Source organism: Heptranchias perlo, chromosome 32 (genome assembly GCF_035084215.1).
Source record: "Heptranchias perlo isolate sHepPer1 chromosome 32, sHepPer1.hap1, whole genome shotgun sequence".
Taxonomy (NCBI): Eukaryota; Metazoa; Chordata; class Chondrichthyes; order Hexanchiformes; family Hexanchidae; genus Heptranchias; species Heptranchias perlo.
In genome coordinates, this window is record NC_090356.1 from 23,167,687 (window position 1) to 23,174,338 (window position 6,652).

Below are 6,652 nucleotides of genomic sequence, written 5' to 3' on the forward strand. Positions count from 1 at the left end.
GCAAATGCATCAGTATGCAGCAAACAGTAACCTCCTCCAGCCCTATAATCCTCCGAGATCTCTGCGCTCCTCCAATTCTGGCCTCCTGCACATCCCCGATTTCCTCCACTCCACCATTGGTGGCCGTGCCTTCATCTGCCTAGGCCCTAAGCTCTGGAATTCCCTCCCTAAACCTCTCCGCCTCTCTACTTCTCTCTCCTTTAAGAAGCTCCTTAAAACCTACTTCTTTGACCAAGCTTTTGGTCACCGGTCCTAATATCTCCTTATGTGGCTTGGTGTCAAATTTGGTTTGATAACGCTCCTGTGAAGTGCCTTGGGACGTTTTACTATGTTAAAGGCACTATAGAAATGCAAGTTGTTGTTGTTGTTGTTGCTGCTGCAAGAATTGCATTTGTACCAAAGAGCTAAGAGGTGGCACTGCAGATCCAGTAGTTCCCAGTCACTGAATGTCACACTACAGGTATGAGTTTGAGACAGGTACTTGCTCAGAGTCAGTAGGCCTGAGTTCTACTGTTCATTCTGCATTGCATTCTGGTCATGTAAGGCGGAGCTCTGCTTACTGGTATCCAAATGCTGGTGAAATGTAATGGTTTTGATCAGCCAGTGGGACACTCAGCTCTCCGTCACCATCAATAATCAACTAACTGTCTAGCAACTTGCAGTCATTCTGCAGCTGGTGTGGTGCCAAAACAATGTGAGACTATCTCCTGGAAAAAATAAGAACGCTTGGAAAAAGTAACAGCCATTTGGACCATCAAACCCATTACTTTCACCCTCCGTACATGCTTACTTCAATCAGGGACTCCACTTCCCGCACCCAAGAGTTCTATAATCCCTTCTTAACCCCCCTGTGAACCAGACAGATCCAATCATATGTCTATAACTTCCAATTTCCTTTCCTGACAGGCATTGATCGCAGTTCCGTCCTAAAGGCATCATTGACCAGAATTAACTACTTTTTCTGTAAATCTGTTCCACATCCAGTGCCCTGAGGGAAACAAAACTCTTCAAATCGTTAATCCTGCTCGAGGTCTGAGAATTCAGTAATTGTGCCTCTGAGTTCCGTGTTCCTTGTCCAAGATAAGCAGCCAGCTTATCTCATCCGTACCTTTCATTATACTGAAGCCCCGTACTATGTCTCCTCTCAGTCTTTTTATCCCCAGAAAGTGCTGTCACTTCCAAGTTATGGTCTTGTACTGATGCAAAAAGGAAAATTCTCTGCACTCTTTCGAGGGCAATAACATCCTTCCTCTGATCAGGTGGATGGAAGTGTGAAAAGTGCAAGAAGAGAACGAGAGGATCTCTTTGCACAGATTGCTCCAACCCGTATTCTTAAGGGAGAGCGGCAGAACAGAATCGCTTGGCTCTGACAGGATGAAGAACGCAGGCAATTTCCTCAACCAGAAAACTATTAATGCTGTGCACTCCCCAAGAAGGATGGAGCCCCATCTTCGACTATATTGCGAGGAGACAGGTGAGAATTGGCGGGGGGAGGTCGATGTGGTTTACATCAAGGGGGAGAATTAATCTAAATGCAGATAAACTGAATAAGCCAACATGTACATATCCTTCCCGCTAATTGTCGAGAGCTCGATTCAGGTCCTCCTGATTTCTGCATTGAGTCACTTAGATCTAATAAAATCGAGGGGCAGTTCTGAGAGCAGCCTCGTCTCTGTGCAGTTATATAAGAAAGAACTTGCATTTATATAGCACCTTTCATGGCCTCAAGATTGTTCCAAAGCACTTTACAGCCAATGAAGCACTTTTCAAGTGTAATAAAAAAAAGAAAATTCAGCAGGCATGAAGGTATAATCTTCTTTCACCATGGTTAATCAAAACCACCTCTTATCCCATGGTTGACTGGTTAGAGATGATGCTGTGGAACTGAACAGGCCAACAGCTTCTCTCTCATGTCCAATTCGACAATTGCACTTAATTGTTTGCTTTCTTTTCCAGATTGTCACCTCTTCTCTTGAAGGCGCTGACTTGTGTTTGGGTACAGGGTCCATCAGGCCCCTCGCCCAAGTCGGTGTTCTTCAGGTGCGAATCTGGACAGTGAATGTTGGCGGGCTGTTCAACCGCAGAGTGCACCACAGTCGAGCCTGATCCTGTTCTCACCTGATAGCACCGCACGCACACCGTCAAGCAGGACCATGGGATTGTATTCAGGAGTGGGAACCCTGGTGGAATTTTACGTTTTGTTTCTGTCCATCCCCTGTTTTTGCCCCTCTGTTGTCATGCTATCTTTTTAACCTGTCCCAGCAGATTACACGGCTGGGTAGGTGGGTAGAATGGGTGGGTGTCTAATCATGATGCTTCAGGCATTGCGATTGTGTGGGGCCTGATGGACCTGATGGTTTCTTCTTGCCCGCCATTTTCGTGGGTTCCCGTGTATCTCCTACTTACTCATTCTGCCCAACCTCATCTCGTCTCCACACTGTGGAACTCTGTACCACTCCCAGTCTGGGAGTGCATGATTGGTGAGGTTAGCCTTTAGTCTCTTGCAGCTGGCAGTTCAGGATAGCAGCATAGATGGAGAGGAGGACTGCTCGGAAAGTCATACTCCAGGAGGTGCTGCAAAGGAGGGTCTCCCTGTCTGGGGCTGAGGAGCCATCCAGTGATCAGAAGCACCGCTGCGGGGAGGTGGCTGAGGGAATCAGTGGAGTCTCCCAGGTCAGCAGGCAGTGGGAGCAGGTGAGAAAGAAATGTTCTGGACTCACAAAGATTCCCAAGGTAGGAGTGCCCAGACTTTGCCTGCTGTTAGTATATGGCCTTAAGATGAGTGCCAGCAAGATTTCACTCAAATCTAGATGCTGCTTCATTGAACTGCTTCATGCACAGCTCTCAGGCAGCCTCTCAGCTGGTTGACACATGCCCCTGTTGCTGCTGGCACGGAAAGATGCTTCTAGTGTCGCACATAAATTTAACACCACCAGGCACACTGTCAACATAAGCTACTTGCATGCTTCACTTTCATGGATTCATGCAAAGTGGCATGTAGGCTGGACACTTGGGTGACACAGTCTCTGCTCTTCCATATTCCAATATGTACATTTTGTATCTGTTTTGAGGAAAAAGCTCCACATGTACAAGTGGGAACAAATGTTGACTAAAGGGGGACCTCACACCATTAACAAGGAGAGTCTTCAAAATTCGGTGGCGGGAATGATGGAAGGGAAGGTCAGGGTCACTACCATCATTTGCTTATTTTTATTTCTCCCTTTACTCACTCACTTATTCATTCGCTGTCACACAGGAATATATTGCATAACATCTAGTATCTTGTCACGTGAGCTCTGTTTGAAGGGATGACCAGCATCCTAACATAGGTTCTTCTGATCTTTTGGGGGCCCATGAGGAGGAGAGCGTAGAAACCAATGTCTGCCCTCTTCCCAGCAACTCCCAGCGATCTGCACCATTCACTTCAATAGCGGCAGGCACCAGCACAGAAACTGTCCTCTCCAGGGGGGCTTCAGTTAGTGAGTTGCAGGTGATTGGTGCAGCATCAATGAGGAGGATGAGCGAAGGTGGCAGTGATGGGCAGCTTGAGTCTTCCTTCAGCTGTTGAGATTAAGGATTGGGACCTCATGGAGCCAACGAAACATGTCTCATATCTGAGCGTATTTCATGCAGTCATTCGAGTGTGTGTCCAGCACTTCTCAAAGTCTGGGACAACGATGGAGATTCCACCAGTCGCATCAGTCCAGTGAAGTCTGACCGTCTAAGCAAGATGCCAGGGTACTATGGAGAGAGAGATCACTCCAGTGCTGTTGCCAGTGCAGCCCTCATTGACAGAGGTACTTAGCGGCCGTTTATCTGACTGGGGCCATAGACACCTTGGATTCTATATACTGCAGTCTCTCTTAGCTGGTTTCAGCATGCTGGGGGGTGAGAAGGCCGTAACACAGGGCTTCAACATTCTCACTGCTGCCCAGTAGGTAAGATGATGGAGTTGTCTTTCAAGGCGACACCATACCCACCTCACCCAGCTTCCCTACTCAAAAGACTCGTAATGGGTCAGGCAGCATGCAGGAGCAAGCAGCCACCGCAGATTTAGATATGGCACCAGCGATTGCAAGGCTGTCTCTTGGCCCCACACAAGGAGGTAGTGCACCATTGCCATCCAGAGATGTATGCACTGACACCCTGCTACCAGCCACCACACTTCCTCCTCCCATTGGGGGAATTAATTAGACAGATTGATGGCAGAAAACACGTACCATACACTCTCACATTGGGATAGCACTGAGGTGAGACACAATGAGCGTAAAGGCATCGGGCAGCAGTGTTGATGAAACAGTTAGCCCTGTCATCTGGCTTATGCATCATTGCGAAATTCAGCAAGTATCCCCTGCTATTGCCTGAACCGATTCAGTAGTTGAGGAGTTTATGGTAGTGGTCACCTTGACAACCAATGGCTGTCTTGGAACGTAGCTGGAATTATGACTGGAGGACCATTATTGCCTCCCTAGTGAAGGATAGGTGGCAAAGGAATATCTCCTCACACATACACCTTGGCGCTTGGACTAGGGCAGCAGGATTGCCTCAGGTATAAACCTGTCTCCCAGCCATCAACCTCAAATATTCCTCTCCCTCCTCTAGACCCAGAAAATAGAGAGGTCCATCCAGCAAGTTTTTTTTGATTCATCCTTGGGATATAGGCATCACTCGCAAGACCAGCATTTATTGCCCATCCCTAGTTGCCTTTGGGCCTTCTTCTTGAACCGCTGCAGTCCGTGTGGTGAAGATGCTCCCACAATGCTGTTAGGTAGGGAGTGTTAAAATTGAATAGCCCAGTGGTGAAGGATAGAATACTAGAGCTTGGTCTTCAGTTGCTTCCAATCCTTTATTCACTGAGATTTCCCTTACACACACACACCACACCCGAGCTAAGCTCTCCTATTGAAAGGGTACAAGAGAGTCCCCAATTGATACCCGAGTGTATAAATGCTCTATGTATCAATGGCCATGTGCTGAAAAATCAGTAAGACTGTCTGTTCCGTGAGTACTGAATGAATTCTGAAGCTCCAGCTACTTGATGAGCTGGAATGATATCTTACCACCCATTGGATCAACACGTCACCTCTACTGTGAATTAACAGCCACCAGCAATATGACAGCTGTGAAAAACTTTTCAGCATTATCCCCACATGACTGAAATATCGATCCTGTGAGTGAAACATTCAGGCAGCAGAATCGTGTCAGAGTTAAATAAATGGTTTGTTATACTGTCCAATTGGCCAGCAACTGGGCACTGATCTCTGAAAGGTTCTTGCCCTGTAACAACACTGAGGTCAAAATGTGTCATTATTGGCCAGTGACGTTAACTCAAATAATATTTAAAGCTCCCCGGGGAATCTAGGCAGCTTGAGCCACTAGATCACATGGGTCCCAGTTATAGTGATCGACTCAGTCAGTAACCCAAGTAATCATGAAGGGGGGATGTTTTTGAGACCCTGTGCCAGTCACTGGTGGTTTAGGTCTCAGAAAAGTCACCTGTATTCCCGACTGTGTAGTGGAACGTAGCTCACTAAATATCTAATATCTGTCTGTCGTCTGTCTGTGTGTCTGTCTGTATGACCGTCTATTCATCCATCCATCTATCTGTATGTCCGTCCATCTGTCTGTCTAGCTCTATTTATACACCTGGCTCCAGTTCCACCTAATAGCCCCTCAGGTAATGTGCAGTCATTTCTATTCCCTTCTCCCCAAAATAGAATGTCAGAGCCTTTACTCCTTAAATGAAAATATTCAGCCATCTGGGCCAACAGCTCATCAGGTGGAGGGCTTGGCAATAGATAGTCAAAGCTAGCGATCTTCTGTAGAACCACTCAACAGGAGAACATTCACTGAGTATTAGTGAGGACTTCCTTGTCCAGATGGCAGGCTAATATCTGTCACTATTGGTGATACAGGGCCTACACATTAATTTCTACGTATTACTTCAGCCCTAGCTGCGTTACAGTGTAGTGAAGGAGCAACTGCTGTGACATATGAATTCATTTTAGTTATTTCTTTTCTATTTTTTTGGGAAGAGGAGGGAAGTTCATGCAGGATGTTAGCAACAGTAAATAGAATGTTTTCCTACTATGGGCACCTGGTGTCAGCATCCAGCACTCACGGGTCACTGTAGCAAGGTCAGAGGCAGAGGAAAGCTCCCCTCTGCCCCCACATTGTGCCTTAGGTCCAATCTCAGAAATGGCATCTATGAATGACTTTGGAAATTTGGGACCAAATCAGCGGTGACAGCAGGGGGGAGAATTTCCGCGGGGGGGGTTTCCCAATCTCCCGTCGGAGCTTCGACAGGAGATTGACAGAAACTCTGGAGAAATGGCGTCAATGGCCGTTTTTAGCCATTCTCACTGTCACTTCACACAGCAGCAGGTCCACATCACCAACCATCAAAGTTCAAGCATTGCATGAATCTACCTCTTGGCAAAAGACTCACATCTGGAATTTCCTCAAGGGTTCTCCTGATCCCTTCCCTCAGGACTGCACCTTGATGTGATGAGAAGGCTTGAGTGCTTCTATGACTCTAAGAGCTATGCTGGCGGGAGTATAACTCTTGGTAGGGCCATGCAAGCCAGACAGGGTTGAAAGGTAGGAGCCAGGCATGAACTGGAGAATTGCAAATGTTACACCCTTGTTCAAA